The 16,482-nt window shown below is 44.9% G+C and overlaps 1 long non-coding RNA gene across 1 annotated transcript in view; it reads right to left on the bottom strand.

Moving 5' to 3' along the window:
- The window catches only part of LOC144609055 (uncharacterized), a 210,540-nt gene that overhangs the window by 9,262 nt on the left and 184,796 nt on the right, over positions 1-16,482 (bottom strand). The window lies entirely within an intron of this gene.

A 16,482-nucleotide genomic window follows, 5' to 3' on the forward strand; every position in this document is an offset into this window, starting at 1 on the left:
AAGACGGTGCAGCGGTAGAGTTGCTGCCTTACAGCGCTAGAGACCTAGGTTCGATCCTGATTACGGGTGCTGTCTGTATGGAGCTTATAAGTTCTCCCCGTGACCTGCGTGGGTTTTCTCTGGGTGCTCCGGTTTCCTCCCACATCCCAAAGATGTACAGATTTGTAGGCTAATTGTCATTGGTAAAATTGTAAATTGTCCCTAATGTGTTTAGGATAGTGTTAATGTGCGGTGATCGCTGGTCGGCGCGGACTCGGTGGGCTGAAGGGCCTGTTTCTGCACTGTATCTCTAAACGAAACTAAAAATTGAAGCAAATAATAATAGTGCAAATTCAAAGACTTTCATCTCTCATCCCCAGCTGCTTGAGATATGTGTTCAGGAGAATTTTTTTAGATATGCAAATATATAATGGGTTTTATTTTTAGGTCAGCATCATCAAGAATCCACACCACCCTGGGCACGCTCTCACTTGAATGAATGAATGAATGAATGAATGAATGAATGAATGAATGAATTCATTAATAAGTTTATTGGCCAAGTATGTGCATATACAAGGAATGTGCCTTGGTGCTCCGCTCACAAATGACAACACAAACATACAGTTAACAATTAAGAATTAAGCATAAACACATCAAAACAAGAAGGATACAACATTACGGCCTAAACATGTGGGTGAAAATAAACCAGAGCAAAAAGGAAACTACAGACTTTGGTTATTGAGTAGAACTAGCACTCGTGGAAAAAAAGCTTCACTCATACTATAAGAAAGAAGGTACAAGAGTCAGAAACCCGTCCAGATTCTGGAACAGCTTCTTCTCAATGATCATCAGGCTCTTGAACATTACATAGACCAACTAAACTACGCACTAAAAACTGCGTGGGAAGGAACTGCAGATGCTGGTTTAAACCAAATATAGACACAAAAAGCTAGAGTAACTCTCTAGAGATCGTGTCTGACCCCGCTGAGTTACTCCAGCTTTTTGTGCCGATCTTTGCACTAAAAACTGTCTTGGTTGCACAAGAGGCATTGGGCTTGATTTGCACTAATATCGCTTCTTTAATGTATTGGTGTTTTTTTGTGTGTACTGTGTTTACAGGCCTGTTTTGCTGCAAGTAAGAATTTAATTGTTCTGTTTTTCAGGACATGTAACAATTAAACACTCTTGACTCGACTCCAATTCATATGTTTTACTGTCCTATGTCCCAAAACGGGACAATGTAATTCTTGCACGCAGCAGCACAACAGATATCTAAACTTAGTACTCTGTAAACACAATAATGTACAAACCCCCACACAGACAGCCACTGCTGTCAGCATCGAACCATGGTCCCAGGCGCTGTGAAGCAGCAACTCCACCGCAGAACCACTGCAGTGCTTAAAATAAAAACATTTTGGAATGAAAATGAATAAGTATGTCAGTGCAAGAGTGTAAAGAAAGTGATGGCAGAACACTGAACCCTGAAATGATAACCATTGGAATGTCATAAGAGGAAATGCATGACATGTGGAGTATTTACATCCCGCAACATCTGTGTAGGGACAGACTTTTAATGTATCAGATCAATGCCCTTTCACTAGAAATCAATTGATGAATACTGCAGCTGCTGTAAATCTGAAATAAAAACAGAACACTTGAAATCAGCAGCAGTTCCAAATATTCAACAGTTTCTTTGCATTTTCTGAAACTTTATTTTTGTTGGCTTTTGAAACACTTTGAGATGTTCCATAGAACTTCCGTAAAGCATTCTTTACTTTTGAATTCAGTCTTTATTGTTTTGCATCATCTGCTCATTGTGACCATTACCCACGTGGAACTTCATCACAACGGAATTGTTCCCCAACCAATGAATAGCAGCAACAGACGAAGATCCAACAGTCAGACGCAGCTCAATCTCTTCTGAGTTACACTGAACAGTGACAATGATTTTCTCCACTTGGCTGGCGTACCTGATGTTTCGGTTCAGAGAACCTCAGACCCATGGACCAGACGATCGCACTGAGGATGAAACAACCGCATGCCCTGACGATGGGAAAGTCGTATCGGGTGAAGATATTGAACAGCACGACACCACTCCAGCAGCAGCAATCCGTGCATTGGAGAGTGGAGATACAACTGCTGCTGGAGACGAGGCCCAAATGCCTGAGGAGGTGGCAGGACCATCCAAGGCAGTGGCAGAGGGTCAGCCTGAGAAAGGCTCTCTGTCATTTGGGGTACATTATACTATCGCCCAACTGCGGGAAAAGAGAGAAGTGGAAGAACGTTCTGCCGAGGCAATGCTGCAGCCCAGGAAGCAGCACGACAGCGTGGAGCAACTGGCAGGGACAGAGACTGTCACAGAAGCATCTACAACCGGGGAGAGCAGCATCGAGCGACCTCCACCTTCAAGGCCGATAGAAGAAAACATCTCAACGTTGGAGCACCCGAAATGGAAACCCACCATCTTCCACCGACCCACAACGCAGCAGACATCTGTGCTGAAAGGGACTGTGAAACAAAGCATCCGGATGCAATGCATTGGGATCGGATTTAGCACCTGGAGACCCGGCGAGATAACTTCAACACAGAAACGACAGAGAAGCTGGGGAATGGAAAAACTAAACATTCAAAAGACCTTTAGTATAGCTGCAAACATGTATTAATTTTTAAATTAAGTTATGGAATAGTAATAGTATATTTTACTATAAGTAATGGTAATAGTATATTTTAGTGTAGAGTAATATTATAGTACGTTGTGATAGTTCAATAGACAATAGACAATAGCAAATAGGTGCAGGAGAAGGCCATTCGGCCCTTCGAGCCAGCACCACCATTCAATGTGATCATGGCTGATCATTCTCAATCAGTACCCCGTTCCTGCCTTCTCCCCATACCCCCTGACTCCGTTATCCTTAAGAGCCCTATCTAGCTCTCTCTTGAATGCATTCAGAGAATTGGCCTCCACTGCCCTCTGAGGCAGAGAATTCCACAGATTCACAACTCTCTGACTAAAAATGTTTTTCCTCATCTCTGTTCTAAATGGCCTACCCCTTATTCTTAAACTGTGGCCCCTGGTTCTGGACTCCCCCAACATTGGGAACATGTTTCCTGCCTCTAACGTGTCCAACCCCTTAATAATTTTATAGGTTTCGATAAGATCCCCTCTCATCCTTCTAAATTCCAGTGTATACAAACCTAGTCGCTCCAGTCTTTCAACATATGACAGTCCCGCCTTTTCGGGAATTAACCTAGTAAACCTACGCTGCACGCCCTCAATAGCAAGAATATCCTTCCTCAAATTTGGAGACCAAAACTGCACACAGTACTCCAGGTGCGGTCTCACTAGGGCCCTGTACAACTGCAGAAGGACCTCTTTGCTCCTATACTCAACTCCTCTTGTTATGAAGGCCAACATTCCATTGGCTTTCTTCACTGCCTGCTGTACCTGCATGCTTCCTTTCAGTGACTGATGCACTAAGACACCCAGATCACGTTGTACGTCCCCTTTTCCTAACTTGACACCATTCAGATAATAATCTGCCTTCCTATTCTTACCACCAAAGTGGATAACCTCACACTTATCTACATTAAACTGCATCTGCCATGCATCCGCCCACTCACACAACCTGTCCAAGTCACCCTGCAACCTCATAGCATCTTCCTCACAGTTCACACTGCCACCTAGCTTTGTATCATCAGCAAATTTGCTAATGGTACTTTTAATCCCTTCATCCAAGTCATTGATATATATTGTAAATAGCTGCGGTCCCAACACCGAGCCTTGCGGTACCCCACTAGTCACTGCCTGCCATTTTGAAAGGGACCCATTTATCCCCACTCTTTGCTTTCTGTCTATCAACCAACTTTCTATCCATGTCAGTACCCTACCTCCAATACCATGTGCTCTAATTTTGCCCACCAATCTCCTATGTGGGACCTTGTCGAAGGCTTTCTGAAAGTCGAGGTACACCACATCCCTGTCAATTTTCCTAGTTATATCCTCAAAAAATTCTAGTAGATTAGTCAAGCAGGATTTCCCCTTCGTAAATCCATGCTGACTCGGAACGATCCTGTTACTGCGATCCAAATGCTCCGCAATTTCGTCTTTTATAATTGACTCCAGCATCTTCCCCACCACTGATGTCAGACTAACTGGTCTATAATTTCCCTTTTTCTCTCTCCCTTCTTTCTTGAAAAGTGGGATAACATTAGCTACCCCCCAATCCACAGGAACTGACCCGGAATCTATAGAACATTGGAAAATAATCACTAATGCGTCCACAATTTCTGGAGCCACCTCCTTAAGCACCCTGGGATGCAGACCATCAGGCCCTGGGGATTTATCAGCCTTGAGTCCCATCAGTCTACCGAAAACTTTCTACTGCCTAATGTGGATTTCCTCCAGTTCCTCTGTCACCCTAGGATCTCTGGCCACTAGAACATCTGGGAGATTGTTTATATCCTCCTCAGTGAAGACAGATCCAAAGTACCGGTTCAACTCGTCTGCCATTTCCTTGTTCCCCATAATAAATTCCCCTGCTTCTGTCTTCAAGGGACCCACATTTGCCTTGACTATTTTTTTCCTCTTCACAACTTTTACTATCCTCCTTTATATTATTGGCTAGTTTCCCCTCGTACCTCATCTTTTCTCCCCATATTGCCTTTTTAGTTATCTTCTGTTGCTCTTTAAAAGAGTCCCAATCCTCTGGCTTCCCACTCTTCTTTGCTATGTTATACTTCTTCCCCTTTATTTTAATGATGTCCTTGACTTCCCTTGTGAGCCACGGGTGTCTCTTACTCCCCTTAGACTCTTTGGGATAAATTGATCCTGCAACTTCTGCATTATTCCCAGGAATACCTGCCATTGCTGTTCCACAGTCTTGCCTGCTGGGGCCCCCTTCCAGTCAATTTTGGCCAGCTCCTGCCTCATGCCTCTGTAATCCCTTTTGCTATACTGTAATACTGACACCTCCGATTTTCCCTTCTCCCTCTCAATTTGTAGAGTAAAACTTATCATATTGTGGTCACTGCCTCCTAATGGCTCTTTTACCTCAAGTTCCCTTATCAGGTCAGGTTCATTACATAACACTAAATCCAGAATTGCCTTCTCCCTGGTAGGCTCCAGTACAAGCTGTTCCAAGAATCCATCTCGGAGGCACTCCACAAACTCTCTTTCCTGGGGTCCATTACCAACCTGATTTTCCCAGTCTACCTGCATGTTGAAATCTCCCATGACCACCGTAGCATTACATTTGCGACATGCCAATTTTAGCTCCTGATTCAACTTGCACCCTATGTCGAGGCTACTGTTTGGGGGCCTGTAGATGACTCCCATTAGGGTCTTTTTACCCTTACAATTCCTCATCTCTATCCATACTGATTCTACATCTCCTGATTCAATGTCACTCCTTGCAAGGGAGTGAATATCATTCCTTACCAACAGAGCTACCCCGCCCCCTCTCCCCACCTGCCTGTTTTTTCTGTACGTTGTGTACCCCTGAATATTCAGCTCCCAGCCCTGGTCCTCTTGTAGCCATGTCTCAGTGATTCCCACAACATCATAGTTCAGTTTTTAACAGCGCCAGAGACCATGGTTCGATGCTGACTGCAGTTGCTGTCTGTCTGGAGTTTAGTACATTGTCCCAGTGACCACCTGGATGTTCTCTGGGTTGTCCGCTTCATCCCACATCCAATAATAACAGGGGGAAGAGAGCGTGGTCAGGGTGGTGTGGGTCTGTGATGATCGTAGTCATAAAGTATAATTGAATTAAAAAATTGATGACCTTTCCAAAGAACTTTCCAAGCCTCATCCCAACTCCCAGAAGAGAGTGTTTAACCCTGAAGGCCCTATTCCTCATGCACATTCAGCACTTTTAAACATGTTGAGACTTCTCTTCTCCCCCATGATTTCCAGACTCCACCACTTTCTGGGTCAGTTCGGTTTCCCCATCTTCTGTACACATATTTCACAAGTCACTTTAAACTTACGCTCCCCGGTTGGTGACGCGTGTGCGATGGAAAAAGGGTCCTTTCTGTTTCCTCAACGCTTGCCGATGATCTATGCATATTTAAAAGTAATTCTCCCCTCAATTCTCCAGGGGATGGTGTGGATCGGGCGCCACTGGAGGCCCCACAGAGGACCAGCGTGCGGATCGGAAGCAGCCTGCAGCGGCACGGAGCGGCGGAGCAGCGCTGGAGGACACGGACAACATCGCCAGGCCAGGCCGACCCTGCAACCCTGACCCAGTGCCACCACCAGGACAACGGGCCTTTAAGGCCAAGATTAGACTCTGGAACTTTAAGAACTTAAACCTTGAAGCCAAGAAGTTGGTGACAATTCCGTGACCCTGTGTCTGCTTCAATGAAGTCTACTATTCCAAGAATACAATTGTTGCACTTTTGTATTTATTTATGATTGTTTTTATCTTTCTGTATGATTTTAATGAATAGAATGCAAAAGAATGAATTTCAATGTATCTAACACCATGTGTAAATAAAGTACCTTTGCACTATTGATATAAGAAAAGAAAACATATCTCCATCCAGTTCAGAGTTAATTTCGGGAATTCGCTACCAGATCACTTACTGGGGAATGATAATAATAATAATAATAATGCATTACATTTATATAGCGCTTTTCAAACACTCAAAGACGCTTTACAGGGTAATGATGGGTAAATGGCCAACATAGAATGTTGGGACGGTAATAAATAGATGTCTTCATGTACTTAGCCTTCACAGCACTGCAAGCTGAATTAACATAGGCATCAGGGGTTGTAAATATGTAAAACTAATACACTCTGCTGAAAAGCAGGGTTCCTTATCTGGTGAGAGGAAAAGTTGTTCTTTTCGCATTTCTGTTTAGGTTATTATCCATTGCAACATTGAGATTATAACTGCTCTTTGTAACTGTGTTTAGCTGGCTGATTTATGTTAATAAGCATTGTGTCTTGAGAATATAAAATGTTGTATCTACAGTGAATCTTTATAACTTTTCGGGTTCCCTCGAAGTGATTTTAAGCGACACGCATTATGAAATGCCTTCATTAAACCGACTTGTTCGTTAAATTTACCACTGATCTCGGAGCTGTTTTATTTCATGTTTGTGCTGATCTGTGTAAAGCCAGATACAAGGTGTACATACAGTACAGAATTCCCTTCTACATTTATAAAATGCTAAAGCAGGCATTTGTTGTACACTGAATAGTGAACAACAAATAACATAGAGTCTTCCTCAGGCCGACCATTGGCATTGGCTTGGATGGTCCTGCCACCTTCTGAGGCATTTTGGCCTCGTCTCCAACAGTGGTGTTTTCTCCCTTCCCCCCAATGCATGGATTGCTGCTGCTGGAGTGGTGTTGTGCTGTGCAGTACTTGCACCCAGTGCGTCTTTCCCATCGTCAGGGAGTGCAGTTGCTTCACCCTCACAGTGATCATCGGGTCCACAGCTCTGAGGCTCTCTGAACCAAATCATCTGATATGCCAGCCAAGAGGATAAAATCGTTCCCGCAGTGTAGTTTAACTCAGAAGAGATGGAGCTGTGTCTGAATGCAGGATCTCCAGCTGTTGCTGCTATTTATTGGTTGGGGAACAATTCCGTTGTGATGAAGTTCTACATGGGCAATGTTCACCGTGGTGAAAACCGCAAAACAAACGCAGTGCAACAAATGCCATCCTTTCCTTAGTCAATGGTCATAATGAGCAGATGATGCAAAGCAAGAAAGACTGAACTTAAAAGTAAAGAATGGTTTATTGAAGTTATATGGAACACCTCAAAGTGTTTCAAATGAAAACGGAAAAAAAAGGAACAGTAAGTTTGAAATAAACACTGAATATTTGGAACTGCTGCCAATTACAAATGTTCTGTTTTTATTTCAAATTTGCAGCAGCCCCCTTGACGCTGTCCCGACTGCCCTTCTGAAGGATGTCATTGCAATAACCGGTCCCCTACAAATAGTGCAAAGATCGACACAAAATGCTGGAGTAAATCAGACACAATCTCTAGAGAGTTACTCTAGATTTTTGTGTCTATATTTGGTTTAAACCAGCATCTGCAGTTCCTTCCCACGCAGTTTTTAGTGCGTAGTTTAGTTGGTCTATGTAATGTTCAAGAGCCTGATGATCATTGAGAAGAAGCTGTTCCTGAACCTGGACGGGTTTCTCACTCTTGTACCTTCTTTCTGATAATAGGAGTGAAGCTTTTTTTCCACGAGTGCTAGTTCTACTCAATAACCAAAGTCTGTAGTTTATTTTTTGCTCTAGTTTATTTTCACCCACATGTTTAGGCCGTAATGTTGTATCCTTCTTGTTTTGATGTGTTTATGCTTCACTCTTAATTGTTAACTGTATGTTTGTGTTGTCATTTATGAGCGGAGCACCAAGGCACATTCCTTGTATGTGCACATACTTGGCCAATAAACTTATTAATGAATTCATTCATTCATTCATTCATTCATTCAAGTGAGAGCGTGCCCAGGGTGGTGTGGATTCTTGATGATGCTGACCTAAAAATAAAATCCATTATATATTTGCATATCTAAAATATTTCTCCTGAACACATATCTCAAGCAGCTGGGGATGAGAGATGAAAGTCTTTGAATTTGCACTATTATTATTTGCTTCAATTTTTAGTTTCATTTAGAGATACAGTGCAGAAACAGGCCCTTCAGCCCACCGAGTCCGCGCCGACCAGCGATCACCGCACATTAACACTATCCTAAACACACTAGGGACAATTTACAATTTTACCAATGACAATTAGCCTACAAATCTGTACATCTTTGGGATGTGGGAGGAAACCGGAGCACCCAGAGAAAACCCACGCAGGTCACGGGGAGAACTTACAAGCTCCATACAGAGAGCACCCATAATCAGGATCAAACCTAGGTTTCTGGCGCTGTAAGGCAGCAACTCTACTGCTGCACCGACTTATAATTTGTCCTGAAAGTTCTGAATGAGCTACCGTTTTATTGATTCTTGTTCTTTACTGGCATCCTCGTCGGAGTCATCCATCTTGTGTGAGTATTGGGTAATGTTGGACTATGAGATCCATTGTATCTGATCCCAGTTCTGTCCAACTATTTGAACTCTTTACGATGATGTTGCCAGGACTCGAGGCCCTGAGCAGTAGGCAAAGGTTGAGCAGGCCAGGACTCTATTCCCTGGAGTGCAGGAAGGTGAGGGGTGATCTTATAGAGGTGCATAAGATCATGAGAGGAATAGATAGGGTAAATGCACAGTCTTTTACCCAGAGTAGGGGAATCAGGAACCAGGGGGCATACAGTATGTTTTTAGACAAGAGGGGGGAAGATTTTATAGGAATCTGAGGGGCACCTTTTTATACAAAGTGTGGTTGGTACATGGAACAAGATGCCAGAGGAGGTAGTTGAGGCAGGTACTATCACAATATTTAAGACACACTTAGACAGGTACATGAATAGGATAGATTTAGTGGGATATGTGCCAAATGCTCGCAGGTGGGAGCAGTGTAGATGGGGCATATTAGTTTTATGGCTTTATTTTTATTGCTGCTTATCGTTGGACTGTGGGTAACGGAATTTTGTCCAAAAACATGTGTTTGGATGTCAATAAAGGCTATTCTATTCTATTCTAGTTGGCGTGGGCAAGGTGGGATAAAAGGCCTGTTTCCATGCTGTGTGACTCCATGTCTCTATGACTCTCTAGTCAGGTTTATTGAAAAGTAATTAGGAGTGCAAAATAATATATCACAATATATTGGGACGGGTAATATAATTAAGAAAACCCACATAGGTCATGGGGAGAACGTACTAACTTCATACAGACAGCACCCGTAATCAGGATGGAACCCGGGTCTCTGGCACAGTAAGGCAGCAACTCTACCGCTGCACCACTGTTCTGCCCTATTTTTGATTTTTGATTTGATTCGAGTTGATTTTTAGTATTTTGATGAAAGGAACCATCACACATAACCAGCTTTACTGATAACTGTGGAGGTTTATGGCATTTCTTTTCATTGCGTGCAGATAAATTGCAGGTTATGCTAAACACCGGCTGGTAACCTCTGCAGCTAACTTTGATGGTCACGGTAAATGTCTTGGTTAGTGGGGTGCAGCAACAATAACACATCAAAGGCACAATCTAATGGGTGATGAGCCATATCACACATGGGACAACATTAGCCTGGGAATGAGATCACATAGCACTATTTATTTCAGCATCGCACATTTGAAAAAGTACTTGTTATCTAGTGAGGTAATTACAACAACCACTTCCAGGTCATCTTGTACCACTCTGGAAATGTGAGCAGCTTTTCCAGCCATAAACCGCATTTGTGCTTCAAACATGATATGTGTGATCTATTTTGTCAGTTTACTTTTAGTTTCGAGATACAGCATGGAAACAGGCCCTTCAGCCCAGCGAGCCCGAGCCAACCAATGATCCCCGCACACAAACACTGTCCTACAAACACTGGGGACAATTTATACTTTTACCGAAGCCAATTAGCCTACAAATCTTTACGTCCTTGGAGTGTGAAAGCGGAACTCCGGGAGAAAGCCCATGCGGTCACGGGGAGAACGTGCAAACTCCGTACAAACAGCACCCGCAGTTAGGATCGAACACGGGTTTCTGGCGCTGTGAGACAGCAACTCTACCTTTGTGCCACTGTGCCGCCCCGAAGCTAATACTCTTTTAAAAAGATTTTGAACTGTTTTATCCCAGGAGAATTATTATTAATCATTCTCAGGCCAAGCACAGCCCAGAACTAAAGAGAGTTAAACCCCTGTCCCACTAAGGCGATTGTTTAGGCGACTACAGGCGACTTGGCCGTCGCCACACGGTTGCCGGGGTGTCGCCTGTACGGCCGTGAGTCGTCTCCAAAGATTCGTAGCGTTTTTCTGGTTGCCGCTGGATTTTGAGATGTTTAAAAAATTTCGGCGACTGTTAGTTTGACGCCAGTGATCGTAGCTTGACGTCTCCTGAAGGGGGCGCTGTCGTAGGTTGTTGTCAGGTGACGTAGGTTGTCGCCGGTGCTGACTTCAATGAATTCCATTGGCGACTACTTATGTCGACCTACGTCAACCGGCGACAGGTACCGGCGTCAAAACCGGAGGCGAAAATGACGTGAATTGTCTTCAGTTGTCGCCGACAGGGTCGCAGCTTGTCGTAGCTTGTTGCGGGTGGACGTAGGTTGACTTCGGTTGTCGTAGGTTGTCACCTGTGTGGTCATAGGTTGTCTTAGGTGCGGTCGTAGGTGGACGTCCTAAGTTGTGACGATGGGGTCACCAGATGTCGGTAGCTTGCCATAGCTTGACGTCGACTAGGTGGTAGGTTGTTGTAGCTTGTCGTAGACATTGTCGTAGGGGGGGTCCAGTCGCCGGTTTTTCAGCGACCTGCTACGACTATGACAGTCGCCGGCAGTCGCCTAAAAAATCGCCTAAGTGGGACAGGCCCTTCAAGAGTTATACTTAGCTTTTATCACACAGAATATAAAGCATAGATCAGCATAGCACAGGAACATGTCTTTGGCCTACAATGTCCAAGCCGAACATGATAACAAGATCAAATTCTATCTGCCCGCACGTAATACATATCCCTTCATTCCCTGCGTATCCATCTGCATATCCAAAGCTTTTGTAAATGCCGTATCGAACACATATAACATGAGATAACATAGATCTCATGTTAGCAGATGGTCAGCATGGACTTGGTGGGCACAAAGGGCCTGGATTCTTTCAATCAATCAATCAAGGGCCCAGTTCAATTGTAATTAAACATCCTCTGAGATTCACTGTTGACTGAGCCCCTCCCCTGACTTGTTCCCCACTCTTTGATCTCTGCCAATAACACTCTGATGGCCCATCCCCTGATCCTCTATTTTCTAAGACTCCCAGTGGAAGACACAAGCTCTAAATGCCCTTTCCACACTGGCAACTCACTCGATCTCCACCACCAACCCAGCACCCACCTCCGTTCCCACGTTGAAATATGTCTCAGTCTCTACATGATGTGGCCTTCGTCCCATTTAGTTGCACTGACTAAAGACCACGCTCCAATGACGTCCATGTTTATAGGTTAATTGTCTTTTGTAAGTTGTAAAATTATCCCTTGTGTGCATAGGTTAATGTACGGGGTGATCGCTGGCTTGTGCGGACCCGGTGGGCCAGAGGGCCTGCTTCCACGCTGCATGTCTAAAGTTTGTACGTATGTCTAAATTCTAAAATACTCGAACCTCCCACACTGCGAAACGATAGTCTTTTTTAATCCTCAATCTTTCATTGTGTAAGCATGTTTGAGGACAACTAAAGCACATCCTTCTCTGGGACTAGAAGGGCGGCAGGAAGATGCAGCAGTTAGTGCTGCTGCCTCACATTTTCAGAGGTCTGGGTTTGGTCAGGACCTCAGATGTTGTTTGTGTGGAGTTTGTACATTCCCCCTACTGACCATGTCACACTCCACAGAGTATATGGTATTCTCTAATATGCCAAAAAATATGCTGGTTGGTTAAATACCTATGTTAAACTATCTAGTGGAGTAAGGGACAAGAAGACTCAAAGTGGAATTGCTCGGCTTGTGAGAGTGCTTATAGGGAGAACAGGGAGATGGAATGGGTGGCGAAGTGAATAACATTGATTATCTTGTTACAATGGCACCTGTCAAGGGGTGGGATATATTAGGCAGCAAGTGAACAGTCAGTTCGTGAAGTTGATGTGTTGGATGCAGAAGAAATGGGCAGGAGTAAAGACCTGAGCGACTTTGACAAGGCCCAAATTGTTATGGCCAGATGACTGGGTCAGAGCATCTTTGAAATGGCAAGGCTTGTGGGGTGCTCCCGGTCAGCAGTGGTGAGTACCGACCGACAGTGGTCCAAGGAGGGACAAACCACAAACCGTGCTCATCGATGCGCGAGGGCAACGAAGGCTATCCCGTCTGGTCCAAACTGGTCCGGGCTGCACATGGCAGATTAAGCAGGTGGTCATAATGTTTTGGCTCATCAGCTCATAATGTTTTGGTTGATCGGTGTACCTATATATAATTGTGTGTGTGTGTGTGTGTGTGTGTGTGTGTGTGTGTGTGTGTGTGTGTGTGTGTGTGTGTGTGTGTGTGTGTGTGTGTGTGTGTGTGTGTGTGTGTGTGTGTGTGTGTGTGTGTGTGCGTGCGTGCGTGTGGTGTGTGTGTTGGTGTGTGTGTGTGTGTGTGTGTGTGTGTGTGTGTGTGTGTGTGTGTGTGTGTGTGTGTGTGTGTAGTTTCATTTAGAGATAGAGTGCAGAAACAGGCCCTTCGGCCCACCATGTCCGCGCCGACCAGCGATCCCCGGATAACATTATCCTACACACACGAAGGACAATTTACACGTACACTAAGCCAATTAACCTACCCTGCACGTCTTTGGAGTGTGGGAGGAAACCGAAGATCTCTGAGAAAATCCACCCTGTCACGGGGAGAACGTACAAACTCCGAACCTGGATCTCCGGCGCTGCAAGCACTATAAGACAGCAACTCTACCGCTGCACCACGGTGGCCGCCCGTGTGTGTGTATATGCATATGGGTATATGTGGGTGTTTGTGTGTGTGCGTGTGCGCATGTGTGTGTGTACATGTATGTGTATGCATATGTGGATTTATGTGTGTGCACGTATGCATGTGTATGTGTGTGTGTGCATGTGTGTATATGTGTGTGAGTGTGAGTGTGTGTGTACACGTGTGTGTGTGTGCATGTGCATGTGTGTATGTGCAGTGTGTGTGTGTGTGCGTGCGCACGAGTGCATGTGTGTGTGTGCGTGCGCACGCGTGCATGTGTGTGTGTATGCGCGCGTGTGTGTGTCAGATACCAAAATTAGCCAACAAGACCACAATTTATCACTTATCCCAAATTATTCCTCAAATTGCTTTTGGGAAGATCTAGTCTTAATCAAGAAATTGGAGCCCAAATTATCCTTATTCTCTCTACATCTCACAAAGCAGCATAATATTACTTAGAACATCCAAATCTCTCTCTGATTCAAGCTTCAAGAGACTCTCAGACTCACTAAAATAATTATCAAATTTCACAGTTTCCATAATTGTGCAGCTGCATAAAGGTCACTTTAAGAATCGGAGAGGCTATATTGGAACTGGCACAGGTAATGATGTTAGAACAATCCTACATCGCAGAGTAGATACAGAGTATTGTTCTGTTCAATCTCACTGCTAAATTGCTCAGCAACTTATCTTAGGCACTGTTTATTACAACCCATTTATGGAGACGTGATCCTGAATTGATACCAACGGTAAAATGATATTACCTGTAAATGGTGATAGATTAATGCAGTGATTAATGCAGTGCCCCACAATATGATTTTATTACTAGGATTTTCAGTTTGTACATATGCAAATAGACATCAGATGATGAGAATCATTCGGACATCTGTGAGCCTGGGACAAGAAGAGTCAAGAGTGCCACAAAATGCTGGAGTAACTCAGCGGGACAGGCAGCATCTCTGGAGAAAAGAAATAGATGACATTTCGGCTCGAGACCCATCTTCAGTTCAACCCAAAACGTCACCTATTCCTTTTCTCCAGAAATGGTGCCTGACCCGCTGAGTTACTCCAGCATTTATTCACAAAATGCTGGAGTAACTCAGCAGGTCAGGCAGCATCTCGGGAGAGAAGGAATGGGTGACGTTTCGGGTCGAGACCCTTCTTCAGACTGATGTCGGGGGTGGGACAAAGGAAGGATATAGGTGGAGACAGGAAGATAGAGGGAGATCTGGGAAGGAGGAGGGGAAGGGAGGGACAGAGGAGCTATCTGAAGTTGGAGAAGTCGACGTTCATACCACCGGGCTGCAAACTGCCCAGGCGAAATATGAGGTGCTGCTCCTCCAATTTCCGGCGGGCCTCACTATGGCACTGGAGGAGGCCCATGACAGAGAGGTCAGACTGGGAATGGGAGGGGGAGTTAAAGTGCTGGGCCACCGGGAGATCAGTTGCGTTAATGCGGACCGAGCGCAGATGTTCAGCGAAGCGATCGCCGAGCCTGCACTTGGTTTCGCCGATATAGATAAGTTGACATCTAGAGCAGCGGATGCAATAGATGAGGTTGGAGGAGGTGCAGGTGAACCTCTGTCTCACCTGGAAAGACTGTTTGGGTCCTTTGATGGAGTTGAGGGGGGAGGTAAAGGGACAGGTGTTGCATCTAGTGCGGTTGCAAGGGAAAGTGCCCGGGGTTAGGGTGGTTTGGGTAGGAAGGGACGAGTGGACCAGGGAGTTGCGGAGGGAACGGTCTCTGCGGAATGCAGAGAGGGGAGGGGATGGGAAGATATGGCCAGTGGTGGGGTCCTGTTGTAGGTGACGGAAATGTTGGTGGATGATATGTTGGATCCGCTGGCTGGTGGGGTGGAAGGTGAGAACGAGGGGGATCCTGTCCTTGTTGCGAGTGGGGGGATGGGGAGCAAGAGCGGAGCTGCGGGATGTAGAAGAGACCCTAGTGAGAGCCTCATCTATAATGGAGGAGGGGAAGCCCCGTTTTCTGAAAAACGAGGACATCTCGGAAGCCCTAGTCTGAAACACCTCATCCCGGGCGCAGATGCGGCGTAGACGGAGGAATTGGGAGTAGGGAATAGACTTTTTGCAGGGGACCGGGTGGGAAGAAGTGTAGTCCAGATAGCTGTGCGAGTCGGTGGGCTTGTAATAAATGTCCGTCACTCCAGTTACTCCAGCATGTTGTGTCTGTCTTCGATGTGAACCAGCATCTGCAGTTCCTTCCTACACAAGAGTCAGGAGCGTTTTATTGTCCTATGTCCCGAAATGGAGCAATAAAATTCTTACTTGCAGCAGCACAACAGATTTGTAAACACAGTACTCAATAAATAATACACTAAACGAACAAAACAAAGTTCAGAATTTAAATTAAAAAACAATATAGTGCAAAAAAAAAGCCCCCCAAAAAAAGTCTCCCATGCATCCTCGGCAACTTGTAATTCGGAGTTTAGTTGAAGTTTGTAGTGTTTAATACTCAGTTGGTTGTTGGGAAGAAGCAGATCCTGATCCTGGACGTTAGTGTTTTATAGACAATAGACAATAGACAATAGACAATAGACAATAGGTGCAGGAGGAGGCCATTCGGCCCTTCGAGCCAGCACCGCCATTCAATGTGATCATGGCTGATCATTCTCAATCAGTACCCCGTTCCTGCCTTCTCCCCATACCCCCTGACTCTGCTATCCTTAAGAGCTCTATCCAGCTCTCTCTTGAATGCATTCAGAGAATTGGCCTCCATTGCCTTCTGAGGCAGAGAATTCCACAGATTCACAAGTCTCTGACTGAAAAAGTTTTTCCTCATCTCAGTTCTAAATGGCCTACCCTTTATTCTTAAACTGTGGCCCCTTGTTCTGGACTCCCCCAACATTGGGAACATGTTTCCTGCCTCTAACGTGTCCAACCCCTTAATAATCTTATACGTTTCGATAAGATCTCCTCTCATCCTTCTAAATTCCAGTGTATGCAAGCCTAGTCGCTCCAGTCTTTCAACATATGATAGTCCCG

The sequence above is a fragment of the Rhinoraja longicauda genome, chromosome 33, assembly GCF_053455715.1.
Source record: "Rhinoraja longicauda isolate Sanriku21f chromosome 33, sRhiLon1.1, whole genome shotgun sequence".
Lineage (NCBI taxonomy): Eukaryota > Metazoa > Chordata > Chondrichthyes > Rajiformes > Arhynchobatidae > Rhinoraja > Rhinoraja longicauda.